General features: G+C 48.4%; 1 protein-coding gene across 2 annotated transcripts in view; it reads right to left on the bottom strand.

Moving 5' to 3' along the window:
* DCLK1 (doublecortin like kinase 1) overlaps window positions 1–16,637 on the bottom strand; it is a 1,249,627-nt gene that overhangs the window by 193,207 nt on the left and 1,039,783 nt on the right. The window lies entirely within an intron of this gene.

Genomic DNA, 16,637 nt, shown 5'->3' with positions numbered 1-16,637 from the left:
ACCATCAAGACTTATATTTTTATTGTATGTGAAATTATAATAACAGCACTTAAGTTGAGCATAGTGTACAACTCAAAAAATTTGATTGTGGGAGAAATTTCCTGGCAACTCTTTTTCTTGAATATAACATATTTTCCTAAAAATGGGCCCTGCTGTGTTTTTATCCCTGCGATAAATCCTACATTGGGCATTTTTTTTATCAGCTGCTTTTGTAAACTTGGCAACATTCACATAGCTCTTAATGCCTTATTACTATCTTCATAAAGGTGGACTAGGCAATAGTTCACAACTTTGCCACCCACAGTTTTAACAAAGGAAGGTTTTGTAGTTCTGTTGGAATTGGAAAAATACAACACATCAATTTAGCTCAGTGGGATTTAGAAGTGCATTGAGCCCATAGTGAGGCAAATGTTGGTAGATAGTGGGCTGTGTACAACCACCTTTAGAAAGAATGCTATTTCTGAATTGTCTCATCACCACCCTACATAGCATGAGGTGCCACAAGCAGAACAGCTTCTATACAACTTGCAAAAGCACGGCTTGGGGCACTTTTACAAACAAGCATTTGGAATGCAATAGGTCTCTCATTTGAGAGAGTTTAAGCTATTCGCGTTGTAAATGGCAATGACTTTTATTCATGTTTTAAAAACCAAAACATAAATAAAAGGCATTGTTATTTACAATGCCAACAACTCAAACTGGCATATATGCGAGACCTATTGCATTGAAATTGCTTGTTAAATTCTGTGTTTGAAAATACCCCTTTTAGAAAGTGGGCATTTTCTTACTTTACCACTCTGATTGTTAGTGTATTCATCGTCTGGTGTTGGAGTGACAGGAGCTGGGGATGTGCATTCACTCTGGACAGTCACTGGGGGGTTCGAGGTGTGTCCTGCCTTGACTGGCTGACTCATCGCTGGGCTGAACAAACCTGGTTTGTAATTAGAGTGGTGGGAGGAGTTTTGCATGCACCTGAATAGTCTGTGTCTCCTTTTCACAATGCTGTCTCTGCTCCCTGTGGTCATGCTGCACCAGGGAGGAGAGGACTGGCATGGGCTGGGTTCAGAGACCCTTACATCAAAGAAAACAATGAGAAAAGGAGTATATATAATTAAAACGCCAGGACTGTAGATAACTTCAAGAAAGAAGAGGGCCCTGCCAAGAAGAAGAGCGGAAGGACTGTGTGAGGAGTGCTGCCTTTTCTCGGTGAGGGGTGGGTTGGCCTGCATTTGCTGCTTCTGTCTGTGGTGGAGGAAAAGCACTGACTCCTTTTACCCTGCTGCGGTTCCTTGCTTGTAAAGAATCTGCAAGGGCTTGTGTGAGCTGGCCTCCTGGTGGAAGTCTGAGGGATAAAAAAGACTTCATGAAAGATCCTTGCTGGTTTTTAAAGTGTCCTGTCTGGGAGGAGTGCTGGAGAAACTGTGTGCGTAGCGCTGCCCTCTGACTTCTGGGGGGTAGGTCGGCCTGCAGTGGTGGCTCCTAGCTGAAGCATGAGAAAAGGACTGGACTGTCCTTGTACCTTTTGGAAAAGAAAGGGAATCGCGCTTTGTGGGCAGCCCAGCACGTGGAGTGCGCTGCCTACGGGCCCTATGTGTCAGGATATGGGAGCGCTGAACAGGCCCTGGTATTTTGAGCAGAAGGGAGGGAGAGTTGGTTGTAAAGAAAGCACTCTCCTTTGCGGCCAATGTGCTAATGAGCCTGTTTTAAGACTACTGGCTGGCACGGGTGAAGAGTGCCTCTCTTTCTGCAGCTGTCCTGCTGCAACAAAGTCACCACACAGCGCAGTGTCTCCCATCCATTCATTGCCGTGATGACCAGGACTCAAGGGAGGTGCTGACCTACATTCTCTTTACTTCCACCAGCCGCTGCGGAGCTGGTTGCCTCTCCAGCGAGGGAGAGGCGTCAGCAATGTGGAAGGCCACAGCCTGGAGATGACTCATGCGGACTAGGTGTGATGACCCAGGCCTCCGGCAAAAGGTACAGTAGTTCCAGCCCAGCCTACGGTGCTTGTGGAGTGATGCTGAGCTTCACAGCATATGTAGCAGCTGTGCTGCGTGGTCACAGGTAGCTGCTTGGTGTCTATTGCGTGTGCAGGGGACCTAGGATGGTCCTCCTGCTGAAGGCAGTAGGGCGTGTCCACCCCCGTCCTGACCCATACTTTGAGGCATTTCTTTTGGATCATTGAGTATCTCGGATGGCAGCATCTGCACCGCGCATTCGCTGGTAGCTGCACTTCACTCAATTTATATATGCAGGGGACCAAGCGAGGTCTTTCCACCAACGTGGGCATCACTGTTTGGGTATATTACTGCATTGCTTTTACCTAGGGGGCATACATTGAAATTACCCCACCGCTGGTAGTAGGCGCTCAGGTATTCCTCCGGCCTACGTTACGGGCTTGATTTCCACTGAGTCTTTTCTGGCCCATTGTGCTGATTCGTGGGAGTGATCTCCAAACCTGTTGCAGTGTTTTTGAGCCCTGATGTGTATGCATGTGCTTTGGCCATACATGGTTGGACTAGCAAGTACTGTAATCAGAGACTACAAAAAATGAACAATGGTGGTGATTTTCATGGTGTTATGACTGGTGCCACATATAAGTAAATGCTTTAGTACATTAATTATGTTTATGACAATTTCCTAGCAGAAAACTGATGTGTGATCTATGTGATATGACCATTACCTAGTGGCAAAGTGATTTAAGTGATTTTTGGTCTTATGTGTTTTATATACAATATATGAGATATTTTTATATAAACTTCTGAGGGTGTGTTGGTGTATTGTGCAAACGCTTTACACATTGCCTCTGGGATAAGCATGACTGATCTGCCAAGCTACAAAGGGTGTGAGCCAGGGGTATCTTGGGTGTGTAACTGCCTTACATTGACTAGAGGGTGGGATCTGTCTGGCTTAGGTGTATACCCTAGCCGACCAGAAACCCTATTTCTAACAGTGCCACTTTTATTTTGGTGCCAGGAGTGATTTTCTGTCCCAGTATGACTCTGCTCAGGGTAGCAAAGCAGACCAGTCCAATGTCCACTAGGGGAAGTGGGGTGGGCTTCTTAGCCCTGCACCCTGTCTGCAACAGCAACACTCAATGAATCATCGTTCACTCCTCCTGTTTCCTGAACCCATTTAGTTGGCTTTTAGGGCTCTGTGCACTTTGTCACTGTCAATCAGTGCTAAAGTGCTTGTGTCCTATCCAGTAAATATAGTATAATTGACTTGCACCCAATTGGCACATTTTGTTTACTTGCAAGTTCCTACTAAAGGGGTACTACATGTAACTATGACCAGTAAATTAAATGCTACTAGTGGGCCTGCAGCACCTTTTCTGGCAGCAACTTAAGTATCCCTTTAAATGTCTCAGGTCTGCCACTAGAGCCTGTGTGTACATTTTAAACTGCAATTTCAGACTGGCAAAGTAAACCTTTTCAATACATATAAACCACACCTAGGGTATGCCATAACCAGCCCATAGGGCAGGGTGCAGTGTATTTAAAAAGTTAGATATGCACTTTTACGTTTTTACTGGTATTGAAAAACTCCTACATTTGTTTTTCCTATTAGGCCTACATCTAACACTGGATAAGACTGGGTTACCTTATTGCTTTCAATCAGTGATAACTTTCATTTGGGAGCAGGTAGGAAAATTGAGTTTGGAACCTACAGAATTGTAATTTAAAATCCTCTTTAATGGTAAACTTGGATTTTGATTCACAATTCTGAAAATTCCACTTTTAGAAAGTTGTCATTTTCTTGTCCTAACCATTTAGTGCCTGCAGCTGTATTCTGGGTCATATGAATAGGTGTAGCTGGCCCCTCAAGTTTTGCTTCCCCACTGGCACTGTCCCATGCCACACTTGCACATACAAAGACTCTGCCCCAGCCCATTCACAAACAGTTTCACACTAGTCTATTGTACCCCCAGACAAGCTGGAGCCAGGTCAGGAAGAAAAGACATTTCATACACCTTTTGTGGAAAACTCTAGAAACTTTTCCCAATTCAAAACTGGCATCGAATATAAATATTGGACCCTCAGACCCAACTCTTCAGTACTTTCCTGGACCTGTCGAAGGCTCTTAAGAAAGGACTATTGTGCTGCTCTACTGCAAGAAGAAGGACTGCTCTGCTGCCCTGTTACTCTGATGCCCTGCTACCTTGCTGTCTGAGTGGAAGACATGGCTTGGCAGTTCGGGCTGGACTGTTAACATGAGGCACAGGGTCAGACTGATTTGCATATGGCCATGTCTGAACTGGGGTGGCTGAGTGAGCTAAAGAATGGTGATGGATTAAACCCAGATCAGTTGACTGCGGGTGAGTGTTTGATTCTCTCAAACGCTCCGTCCATCACCCCCTTTTGTATCGCTTTGTTCGCCCTAAGTTGGCAGGGTATGCACAGACGTGAGTCCCTTGGTCACATGGCCACTGGATTCAAGATAGCCTGGCTGATGAGGATTATGAATTCGAAACCGTTCCCAGGATGCTTGTTTCCGGTTCAGGGAAGACATGGCTTGGCAGTTCGGGCTGGACTGTTCCCATGAGGCACAGGGTCAGACTGATTTGCATATGGCCATGTCTGAACTGGGGTGGCTGAGTGAGCTAAAGAATGGTTATGGATTAAACCCAGATCAGTTGACTGGGGGTGAGTGTTTGATGTGCTCAAACGCTCCGTCCATCATCCCCTTTTGTATCGCTTTGTTCGCCCTAAATTGGCAGGGTATGCTCAGACGTGAGTCCCTTGCTCACATGGCCACTGGATTCAAGATAGCCTGGCTGATGAGGATTATGAATCCGAAACCGGTCCCAGGATGCCTGTTTCCGGTCCAGGGAAGACATGGCTTGGCAGTTCGGGCTGGACTGGTCCCATGAGGCACAGGGTCAGACTGATTTGCATATGGCCATGTCTGAACTGGGGTGGCTGAGTGAGCTAAAGAATGGTGATGGATTAAACCCAGATCAGTTGACTGGGGGTGAGTGTTTAATTTGCTCAAACGCTCCGTCCATCATCCCCTTTTGCATCATTTGAGTGGGAAGGACTGGACCAGTACCTTCAACCTGGGACCACGAGAGTGGCCCTAAAGTCTAGTTGGCTGGCCTCCTGATCAGAGCCTCAGAGACAGAAAAGGCTCCTACCACCTTGAACCCTGCACCTAAACTCTGCCTGCTGTGAGTCCTAACCCCCCCATGTGGTGCCCCTCCAGTCCTGGAACCTTGGAAGTGGAGCTAAAAGTTCTATGCCAGCCCAGTTGTGGTCTCTACCAGAATCGATGCAGCACAATGCAAACTTTACAAATCTCTGTGTAATGTCTCATTATAACAAATGCAGGATGATGCAGCCACAACGCAAGCCCATATCACATCCCTCATAACTTATCAGAACCGCTGCTGCGCGACACATCCTGATGCAGATCTCGCAGCCTCTCATCAAAATCGATGCAGCACAACACAGCCTTGACACAAGCCCACCTCACAGCTCATCGGAACCAGCGCAATGCTACATTGAAGCAGACCTTGCATCGCGCCTCAGGACCACCGCCACGTGACGCAGCGCTCCATAACAAGGATTTAAGGTACATTTCTCAGTAGGACTAACTTGGCCCCTGTATCTAACCTATACTCTATCGCAGTCAGCCTGAACTTGTGACTTTGTCCTACATGGCCAGATACTCACAGTTGGTGCTTTGTGCATTTAATCATTAATTATCCCTAAATCTTGAAAACTGCAAATCTCTGGTTCTGCTAACTGGATTTGTCTTGTTTTGATGTTAAATAATTTATGACATTTTACTATTTTCTAAATTGGTGTGCGATTTTTCCTGTGTTGTGTTTTCACTTTACTACTGTTTGTGTGCTGCATAAATACTTTACACATTGCCTCAAACTTAAGCTTGATTGCTTTTGTGCCACACTACCAGAGGGCAAAGCACAGGTTAATTTGGGGTTTACTTGTGTTTCATCCTGACAAGAGTTTTGGTTGCTGCTTGAGTAAGTTTTCACCTCCTCAACTAGTATCCCAATTTCTCACTTTCAGTCAGTGCTTTTTCTTATAATAAGGAAAATTACTGTTATGAACACACTACAAAATATTAAGCATTAAATTACAAATGTACAATCAGATAGGTGGAAATACATTTGGTGACACCTTCATAACATGTTACACCCCTAGCATGCCCTGAATCCTATAATCACAATACTCCCATCTGTACATAGACACAATATTATAATATAAAAGGGTGTCATTATTAATACGGCTGGCCTCCTGGTTTTGTTAGGGTCTCACCACGTTGGAAAAGCAGAAAACAGGTTATATGTCATTGCTATCAATGAGGACAGTATCAATATGCACTACATGTTATATTATAACCCACCATTGAATCAATGGGGCTAGTACCAATATTCCATAGCATTCATTACACTGGGAAACCTTGCATTATCAATCATTACCACTGTCAATAAAGTATTACATTTAACAACATGTACCTCAGAGTTGTTTGTTTACTTTTACCATGCTGCTACTGCAGCTTTAGGATCAACCAACATGTGCCCCCACATTCCAGAGCCAATGAGCCCGAGCACAGGCTCTAGGAGTGCTTGCAAAAAGATACTGGGTGCCCATATCCAACCAGGCTCCTGGGGTCTGGCTTTTGGTTGAGGCAACGCGGTGAGCCCAGTCCTGCGCTGCCCTGCTGCCTCTTCTTTAACTATGCAGCCTCACACCGCAAGCATCCCGTTCTGTGTTTCAGGTGCTTTGTTGGGGTCTCGCAGGGAGCGCAATCCCCTGTGGCCTGCTGCATCCTCTGTGCTCCCGCTCACTGGTCACAGTGGGGGCGAGAGCAGGTCAGTGTTCTTCCTGCCCATACTGAAGGTGGGCTTGAGACTTTCTGCGATGTGTGTCCAAACATGAGGATCGATTGTAGCACCTCAAGGCTTTTCGGCATTTCCTTTTCTTTTGCTATTGGCCCTGGGTCTGTAGTCCAGTTATTGGTAAAGCAACTCCTGTCCTTTTGTATTGGGAGTCCTGGGGATGGGATCCCTGAGGCCATCGGAGATCTCTAGGAGGAGTCGCCACGCACACCCGTTCCCATTAAACTCAATGAAATGAGGATGCACTTACCCCTTGGGCTTGGCCCTCGCTGAGGAAAGTTAAAGAAAGTTAGTGAAGAGCCAAGAGTTTTGTTCTCTGCCAGGTTGCACTCCCCAGACCCCATGGCTTTGGTCTTCTTGAAGTGCACCTGTGGGACAGCAGAGTCAGTGGTAACCTTACTGATGGGTCATCCAGCTGCAGGAACAATCCATACAAGTCTCAGAGGAACCCTCCAGAGTCCCCCAGCAGATCTATGCCATCAATGTTCATCAGTTGGCATAAGAGGGCTAGCGCCGCTGGCCCTGGAGATACCCATTCTAGTCCTGGGGGGTCAACTGAAATCATAGTCCCTTAATCCATCCTGCAGGAGCATCAGTTGGCTTCTGCTACCTGCAGGGCATTCCATCACCACTGTCACTCCCAGGTACAGTGTCTTCTCATCAATATCTTCCATTGTGCAGTGGGTTTTTAAGTATAGGTGGAAAGTTCTAAACGTTAGGCACCCCTCGCAAATCCCAGTGTGCCACATCATCACTCCACTACTCTCACAACTCTCCTGGACAGCATTCTCAAATATTCCAACATGGCAACGTTAAGTTGCCTGTGCAAAGAGCTTCACTGAGAACCTCAGCTCCACCCATAGCTGCCTGTTTCCTTCCCATCAAAACTTCAAAGGCAAGCCTCTCCTGTGTTTGGTTTCAGAGGCCTGACTCTCCTGCTTTGTTTCTGTGGCCTAGGCTGTCCCAGCCCTGGTGCAGTTTGACAAGCTAATTAACAAGTGCAGACTTTCTTCCCACCCCTTTTTTCCCAGTAACTAGGCAAGCACTGTTAATGGCTGTATTTTGTGGGAGGGCCTTTGATCCTCAGGCTGGTCTGCAGAGTACTTAACTTGGCCCATTAAGGGGGTAGGGAGAAAGAACTGATTATGAGCTGAGCCAGGGAAATATGACAATTCATAAAGTGCCAAAAGAAGTGTCGATATGATGTAAGGGGCTGTGGATCTACACTCGGCATGCATTGATACATCGCTCAACCGTGTAGGCCTAGGTAGCGTAAAACTATACTTTGGTGTCGATTTTGCCTATACTATGTAATTCAGTTAAACACCTCAGATTTCAGTAAGCACTACAGACCAACACCATGAATTCCCACTCACATTATGATGCCTACTCCAGGGCAGTACCAATCCTTTAAGGGTCCCTTCTGTGATAGGCTACCTGTGTGCAGATAGCATGCTGCCGAAGACAGTAGCCTCACACACACTCTGCACATGTCCGCACACACGTGTGCTCCTGTGCAACCAGACCAGAGCCTTTTACCCTAGCTGCCCAGCAGCTACCTCATCATAAAAGACAGACACTGGAGGTTAGCACTCTCAGTCCATACACCATGAATTTACTGTGAGTGAGACTCAGGTAGTGAGGCTCACTCACAGCCCAAAAAACAGGTTGTCAAATGTGAAAAACCCAGCTGGACCAGATTGGCGGAAACCACTTTGCAACATGATATAAAAGTGTTAATTGAAAGGATGTGAGAGAAAAAGGACAGTGATTTCATCTATACAGCTTGGCCAAAGCGCTGTGTCTTTAATTTCTTAGAGCAAATTAACCAGTCCCAGGCAGCCCAAAAGAAAAGAGGGAGAGCATTCCATACTGTGGTGATGAGAACACAGAATGCTTGGCCTCCATTTTAACAGTCTCAGAATCAGAATGAACTGGTTGAATGAGAGAAGGGGGCATCAAGGGACATACCTGGCAAACTAGGATTTTAGGAACAATAGAGCCGTTCCCTTAACAGCAAAGTGAATAATGCATAAAATTAGAAGTTGTTTTTTGATCTAAAGGGCATCCAATGTAAACTACTTAACAAGGCCATTGTATGACAGAATTCTGAGTCTCTGAGCAAAAGACTTACTGCCATCTTTCGGTTTGGAGTACAACTTAACTTTGGATGTTTCTCTAAAGAATCAATTCACATTTCTGCAAGCAATAAGATTGCTTAAAACATGATCAACCGAGTTTAAACTGCATATATTCAAAGCCTTTTGTTGAGTACTTTGTCAATTGTCTTTATAACTTTCCGCTCTGAATCTTTAACATCAAGACGGACAGCATCACTTTCAGTTCTATTTGTTGCTTGTAAACTTTTTATTAAACAAAGCTCATCATACAATACAATAGGGAGAACGGCACTGTGGCCCAGAGAATATGGCACAGGGCTGAAGCAGGCACATGGTACCGGTAACAAGCATTGGACGTTGTAGTGTTGGTGCTCGGGCTAGCGCTATGGTAGCGGCCGCGTTGCGCTAAATAAGACAGGAGCCTTGATTGCTGTCTACACGTGGCTCCGACTAACTGCCGTAGCCACGCCTCTTTATTTATAGCCCCTCTCGTCTGACGTCACACGCCAGCGCAGTGACGCTCCGGCGGCGCGGGTCATCTAGACCGCTGCCCTTGTGCCCCGGAACACTACATTCCTTCTAACCTTTATCAAAACACTGCAACATCAACATTATCATAGATTATAAGACGATGGATCTATTACCAGTCTGTGAGTGTTCATTCCAGGCTTCAATCTACCAGGTAATCAGCTAGGTGGGAGGAGGGAGCTGGATTCCTTCGCAGTCCATACCTGGAATGTCCACCCAGAGATATCATCACCCTCGGTGTCCCCGGAGTTGGGGTGTTGTTACCCCCAGCTGGAGAGGATGGGCTCTGCATTCTGTTTTCAGGAGTGGCTGGAGACTGAGAGGGGTTGTGGTCTCTCGGGCCTTCTTCCTCCGAGAGGTACGGCTCAGTCTCTGGCTCTTCCCCCTCTCCCTGTGGTGGATTTTGGCTGGGCTGCTCTGTCCCCGGGGAATTGCTCTGGTGGGCCTTCTTGAAGAATGAGATGTCCCTGGTAACTGTTTCCGCTCCCCTCTGGACGGTCACCATGGTGCCAATCCGGCGAGTGACTGTCCAGGGTTGGTGTTCGAATGGGAGTCGGAACTTGCTGCCTGGGTAACGATCCTTGACATAGACTTGATCTCTCAGTTGGAGCATGGATTCACGGGCTCCTCGTCGTCTGCTGGCTTGCTCATTGGAGTGAGTCCGATTCGCCAGAGTCCTTTCCGTGCTGACTTGCTCAGGGACCCACGTGGAGTGGTTCGGTTGAGTGTCTTTCACTATCCGGCCCATGGTCGACGCACTGGGTGCCGCTTCTGTTGTGACGTGGGGGGTCATGCGATATTCTCTAAGGAAGCTGTAAATGGCTTTTTGAAGAGGTGATTCGTCAGCGAGGGCTATGCGGATGGTCTTGTTGAGCGTGCGCATGAACCTCTCGACTTCTCCATTGGCCTGGGGCCATCGCTGAGTTCTTTTCCGGTGGCGGATCCCCCAGCTCTTGAGATACTCAGCAAATTCCTGACCTTGGAATGGAAGTCCGTTGTCAGTTTTGACTACTCCAAAAATGCCATGGGTGGCGATGGTCTTCTCGAACTTAGCGATGACTTCCATGGCCGTTTGGCTGCCTACTATCTCTATCTCCGGATACTTGGTGAAGTCATCAATTATCACAAGCGCGTATCGCCCATCAGGGAGGTGTCCAAAGTCTGCGCTTACGCATTCCCATGGCCTCTGAGGGTTGTCTTCGGTCTCGACTGGATGAGGGCGGTCCGGTGGCCCCGCTGCCTGACACCAGTTGCACATTCTGACAGTTTTTTCCACCATGAGGTCCATGCCAGGAAACCACAGTCGGCTCTTGGTTTTCACCATGCCTTGGTGTCCTCTGTGCGCTAGCTCCACCGCTTGATTTGTTAGGCTGTTTGGCAGGACCAGGCGGGGACCCCGTAGGATGCATCCTTGGCTGTCGAGGGACAGTTCTTCTTTGATTCTCAGGATGGACTCCAGTGTTGCCTTCGCCTGCGATGTTCTTTTGCCCAGGGAGTCCTGGATGGAGCGCCAGTTTCCGGACTGTATCGCATTGGCGACTAATTGGAGGCATTCATCGTTCTGTGAGGCTTCAATGATGGACTGCAGGCTCATGGGTAGTGGTCGAGATCTTTCCGTTACCAACCGGACATTCTCCTCAGTGTCATCCGCTTCTTCCCTCTCTTTCAGGGTGGCTTCTCGGGGGTGCCTTGACAGTTAGTCTGTGGGGTTTGTCGACCCCGGCTTGTATTCCTCTCAGTAGTCATACCCTTGTAGCTGGAGTATCCACTTCTCTATCCTGGGAGGTGGTTTCGATACTGTGCCTTGGAACAGTGGCAGGAGGGGTTTATGGTCCGTGGTCACCGTGAAAGAGTGGCCGTACATGTAGACGTGAAAATGTCGGCAGGCCCAATGTATGGCTATGGCCTCTCTCTCAATCTGCGAGTACCTCTGCTCAGTGTCTGTTAATGAGCGGCTGGCGTAGGCGATGGGTGCCCACTCCCCGTTGCTCTGAAGTTGCGTCAATACGGCCCCTAGGCCAAAGGGGCTGGCGTCCACGGCCACGTTGGTGGACTTGGGGGGGTCAAAGTACGGGAGGGTGGTGTCCGCTGACAGGGCTGCCTTTGTGTCTCGGAAGGCTTTCTCCTGTTCTGGGCCCCATTGCCACGTGGTGGCTAATTTGGTCAGTTCTCAAAGTGGTTTGGTGAGGTTGGAGAGATCAGGGATGAAGCGCCCACAGAAGTTCACCATCCCCAGGAAACTCCTTGCTTCTGATACATTCGTTGGGGCTGGGGCCTCTTGGACATCCTTCACCTTGTTGGGGTCCGGGGCCTCTCCGTGGTCCGAGAATGTGTACCCGAAGAAACTGATTTTCCACTGCAGGAATTGGCACTTCTCCCGGTGTAGGGTTAGACCTGATTCTTTGATTCTTTGTAGAACCCCTCGTGTCTCTGGTGGTGTTCTTCGATTGACGTCGCATAGATGAGTAGGTCATCACTCACGTTCAGGACTCCCGGGAGCCCACTGAGGACTTCGCGAATAGTGTTCTGGAACACTTCCGCAGCACTCGAGATCCCGAAGTTGAGGCGTCGATATTGTCTTAGTCCTACGTGGGTGGAAAAAGTAGTTATATACCTTGAGTCTGGGTGGAGCGGTAGCTGATGATAGCCTGATCGAAGGTCTACTTTGGAGAACCATTTTGCTCCGTTGAGCTCTCCTGGGATATCATCTATAGTGGGGGTTAGATGCCGTTCTCTCTTCACCACTGCGTTCGGAAGACGCATGTCCACACAGATGCGGACTTGTCCGGGCTGCTTGGGTTTTCGGGCCACTACAATTGGAGATACCCATGGGGTGGGTCCACTGACCTTTTCTATGATTCCTTGCTTTTCTAGCGTTTCGAGCTCCTCTTCGACTTTCTTCCTTAGGTGGAACGCAATGCGCCGATGCCTCAGCGCGACCAGTTGGACCGACGGGTCTATGTGGAGAGATACTTCCTTCCCTTTTAGGCATCCGATGCCTTTGAACACATCCTCAAACTCTTCCATGATGGTGTCTAGTTCTTCTTCCAGTACCGCCAGAGCATAGGATATGAGTTTTAGATCTTCTGCGGACTGCCGACTTAGCAGCATGCCAATTGTGGCTCTCACCTCTTGTTGGTGAATCTTGATGCGGCACTCCGGGAGGCGCCGCTTCTTTCTTTTTGGTTGGTCGATGGCATACGCGTAGTGGACTGGATAGTCCTCTGTGTCATCGTCCATGTCTTCACTGTCTCCTTCATCTCTTACCACGTGTGCGGCTTCTTTCTTGGCTCTCGTGGACCTACATCCTGCCGCAAAGTGGTTCATCCACCCACATGCGCTACATTTCTTCCCTCTTGCTGGGCAGTCTTGCATGCTGTGTGGCTGGCCTCCGCAATACCCACACTCTTTCCTTTTGTCTGGTTGCTTCCTCCCGCTCATTTGTGTCCTATTCTGCCTTACCACGTTCACCTTTTCTGCTGCGTGAACTTGTTCGAGTTTGACAGGCCGATGTAGGGCCGATTCCATATGGGACGCTCTTGCCTGAGATAACTCTTTGGACCGACCAAGTTTGAGTATGTCCGCGAGGGGTTTGTCATCTTCTTGGAGTATAGCGACTCTGAGTTTTGACGAGAAACAGCCTTGGATGATCTGTCCCCTGATTACCTCCTGTTCATCCCGGAATCTGCAAGAGCTGGCTAGTTCTTTCAGTCGGCCGTGGAACGCGTCTAGTGATTCGTCGGCCTCCTGTTTCGCTTGGCGGAATATGAATCGTTCATAGTCCTTGCTCGCCATGGGTTCAAAGTAGGCGGTCAGAGCTGTGAGGAGTGTTTGGTATGTCTTCGGAGTGGCTTCTATCAACGTTTTGTAGATGCGGTGTATGTCTTTGCCACCAAGGTGTAGGAGCAGGGCTATGCGCCTTTCTCTTGAAATTCCCGCTCCCTCGAAATATATTTGGAGGCGGTCAGTCCAATCCCTCCACCGTGGGGCAAGGGATGACGGAGCTCCGTCAACCACGAACGGTTCCAGGGCGGGAATAGACACCATTTTGGCACGTGCGCGATGCGCTGCTCTGTTTTGCGACGCTTATGGGAGGTCTCCGCAGCCCAGGGAGAAGTGGTTGTCCCTCCACGGAGTGAATGTACTGTCCCCTGCAGCACTCGGCGCGCTCTCCCGACCTGGCTCTGGGGCCTCGGCGGCGATGCGTGAATTTGTTGCCAAATTTGATCCCTGGTCTGAGGTGGCAGCGTGGGGTGTTGCCCTTACCCACTTTGTCGATGTGGGACGCGCCGTGTCCATTTAACAGGCTTTGCCTTCACCTCTATTCTCCTTTCACCGGCTGTGGGTTAATCGAGGCCACTGTGCATGTGGCGTGGGGCCTGGTAACAGTATGCCCCCCCCTGGCGTTCAAACTCGCCGCTTGCCGCTTGGAGAACTTGCCGGGCGATGAGGATGGCGTCGTGCCAGTGAGGTGGTGGGTTCTGTGGGACCCTCGTCGCCAGTGTAGCGTTGGTGCTCGGGCTAGTGCTATGGTAGCGGCCGCGTTGCGCTAAATGAGACAGGAGCCTTGATTGCTGTCTACACGTGGCTCCGACTAACTGCCGTAGCCACGCCTCTTTATTTATAGCCCCTCGCGTCTGACGTCACACGCCAGCGCAGGGATGCTCCGGCGGTGCGGGTCATCTAGACCGCTGCCCTTGCGCCCCGGAACACTACAGACGTTGACCCTCAAGTCTACCACTGGCGCTTTTATGGCCTCAAGTGCCACGCCCTACCACTTTCAGTTCTTAAGCCCCTTGCTACAACCATCGATTGAGTACTTTGGTCTCTAACTACAGGATATTTGGATAGAAAACGTCTGTCCCTGCAGCCCCTACTTGCTCAAAGCTTTGAAGTGATCTAGGTGCTATAAAGCGCTTTATGAAACCACTAAATAAATATATATGATTGATACTCAAACAGCACATCCCTAGCCTTAGCCAGGTAGGCAGGAGTAGAGTCAATCCATGGAGAGGGGCTGTTAGGAGGAGATAACACGATGTTGGGTCCTTCCACTGGGGGTATTAGATGTTGAAATATTGCATTACATTGGACATATCAGCACCGGAAGATTAAGTGATTTACTCTGATATACACAATTTCACTCACATGCGAGAACCAAGAATTTAATTCGGTTCCGCGGATTTCAGAGACAGCATCTGAACTGCTAGGCAACATGCAGGCACCATGTGTGCAGGTACACATGATAAACATGACTATGTGCACCGGAAGTCTCCCTAATAAGAGCCACTAGATGAGCCCACGTGCAGTGAAAGTGAAGAAACCCCTCAGGCTACTGCTGTCAAACTTGGGCACTCAGAAAAGTTTGCTAACAAAGCAGGGTAAGCTGTTTTCCCGAGAGACGCCCCCACACGCTCCAAATAACAGTAACGAACTGTGGCATGTGACTGCCGAGCTGGAGCGAGCGCCCGTCTATGAAGGCGGACCTTGTTTTTCCAGAGAGTGCTGGCATTTAATGAGGACCGTGGCCCGCATTCCTGAACGTTTCTCAGCAAAAACACCAATCCGAAAGTATAAATTCTGCAGCCCAGCCCTGAAACCGTTTTGCACACATGGCTCCTTGGTTTAAATTATACCTGTGCTGAGAGCACAGCGGAAAATGGTCTCCTAAACCTGTAATTCTCCCAGATGGGAATGAATCATAACCAGCGCTGGACAGGCCTTTTATTCCACCGGGCATTTCCCCAGGGGGGCTGGTGCCCTTGGAGCACGGTTTTGAAAGCTGGTTCTGCTCATGGCGTGTGTGTCGCTTTCCCCAGTTCTAGAGGTTAATTGCAGCAGGCACAGGAAGGCTTCAAGAGAGAGTGAAAGAGTGGGGGGAGGTGGGAAGGGAGAGAGGACGTGATCAGAGAGGGGGGAGAGGAGAGAAAGGATGGATGGAAGGAGAAAGCGTACGTGAGGCGGTGAAAGAAGCGGGCGCATTGAATCATTTTTGCCAGGTCTGCTATTGGTTCCTGTATCTGGCCCTGATCATAACCAACAGTGACATCCACCAGGGCTGGAGTTTGAACCCAAGCCAGCCCTGGCAATTTTGCTGGACCAGCCCTGGGGGCTGTGCAAGTGTGAAGCATTGTTGCTTTTATTAAGGCTGATGTTACACTACCACTGCAAAACTGACCCCCAAGTAACAAAATTGGCCCCCACCGTAGCAAAACCAGCCCCCACCATTCCAGCCTCCCGGGGAAACGCCTGATGTCCGCTACGGACAGTCCGGCCCATCCATCCCATTTGAATGTAAGAGGACAACTCGCCCCACCTCTGCAGAAGGACTAAAGCTGCGTTTCACGTATACCCCATAGAGAGAAACTTGCATCAATAAGGAGAAGGAATCAAGGGTGTTAGGGGGCTTATATGGAAGGGAAAGCTGGGTGTAGGGAATAGGAACAGAAGTAAACAGAAAGGTAGACACACACGCACAGGCGGACAAGCGGATAAAGTATTATGCTAGAGAAAAAGACAGTTATCGAGGTAGAGATATAACTTGATAGACAGAAAGAGAGAAAAGTGATTGGCAGGTGGATAATCAGGCAAGGTAATGAATAAAGCATATATACAGACAATTACACATGCATACCGTTAAATTAAAAGATAGGCAGACCAACATCCATAAATATTGATAGATATTGAGACAGATAGACAAGCCGACAAAAAGGCAGACAGCAGAAAAACAAATAGGTGGATTGAGAGAAAGACAGGCAATATATTGAGCATTAGAGCTAGACAGATAGACAGATCGAAAGACAGACAAACAGACAAATAGATAGATAGATAGATAGATAGATAGATAGATAGATAGATAGATAGATAGATAGATAGATAGATAGATAGATAGATAGATCCCGATAATAATGCACAGGGAGTGATAGTAGCGACCAGCAGGATAGATCTTGTCTAAATGAGCATGAATGTTGTAGGTACATAAAAGGAATCAATTTAGTTTAAGCTATTTTAATGCCCATGAATCTCTACATTCAGCCTGGTCTCCAGTCCTAGAGGGCATCAATAAATATTCCTGTGTAGGTGGCCCAGAGACAAGGGCATACCTTGACTCTGAAGGCAGT

The sequence above is a fragment of the Lissotriton vulgaris genome, chromosome 8, assembly GCF_964263255.1.
Source record: "Lissotriton vulgaris chromosome 8, aLisVul1.2, whole genome shotgun sequence".
NCBI lineage: Eukaryota > Metazoa > Chordata > Amphibia > Caudata > Salamandridae > Lissotriton > Lissotriton vulgaris.
Note: the sequence above shows the minus strand (reverse complement) of the source record. Positions and strands in the feature narration are given on the sequence as shown.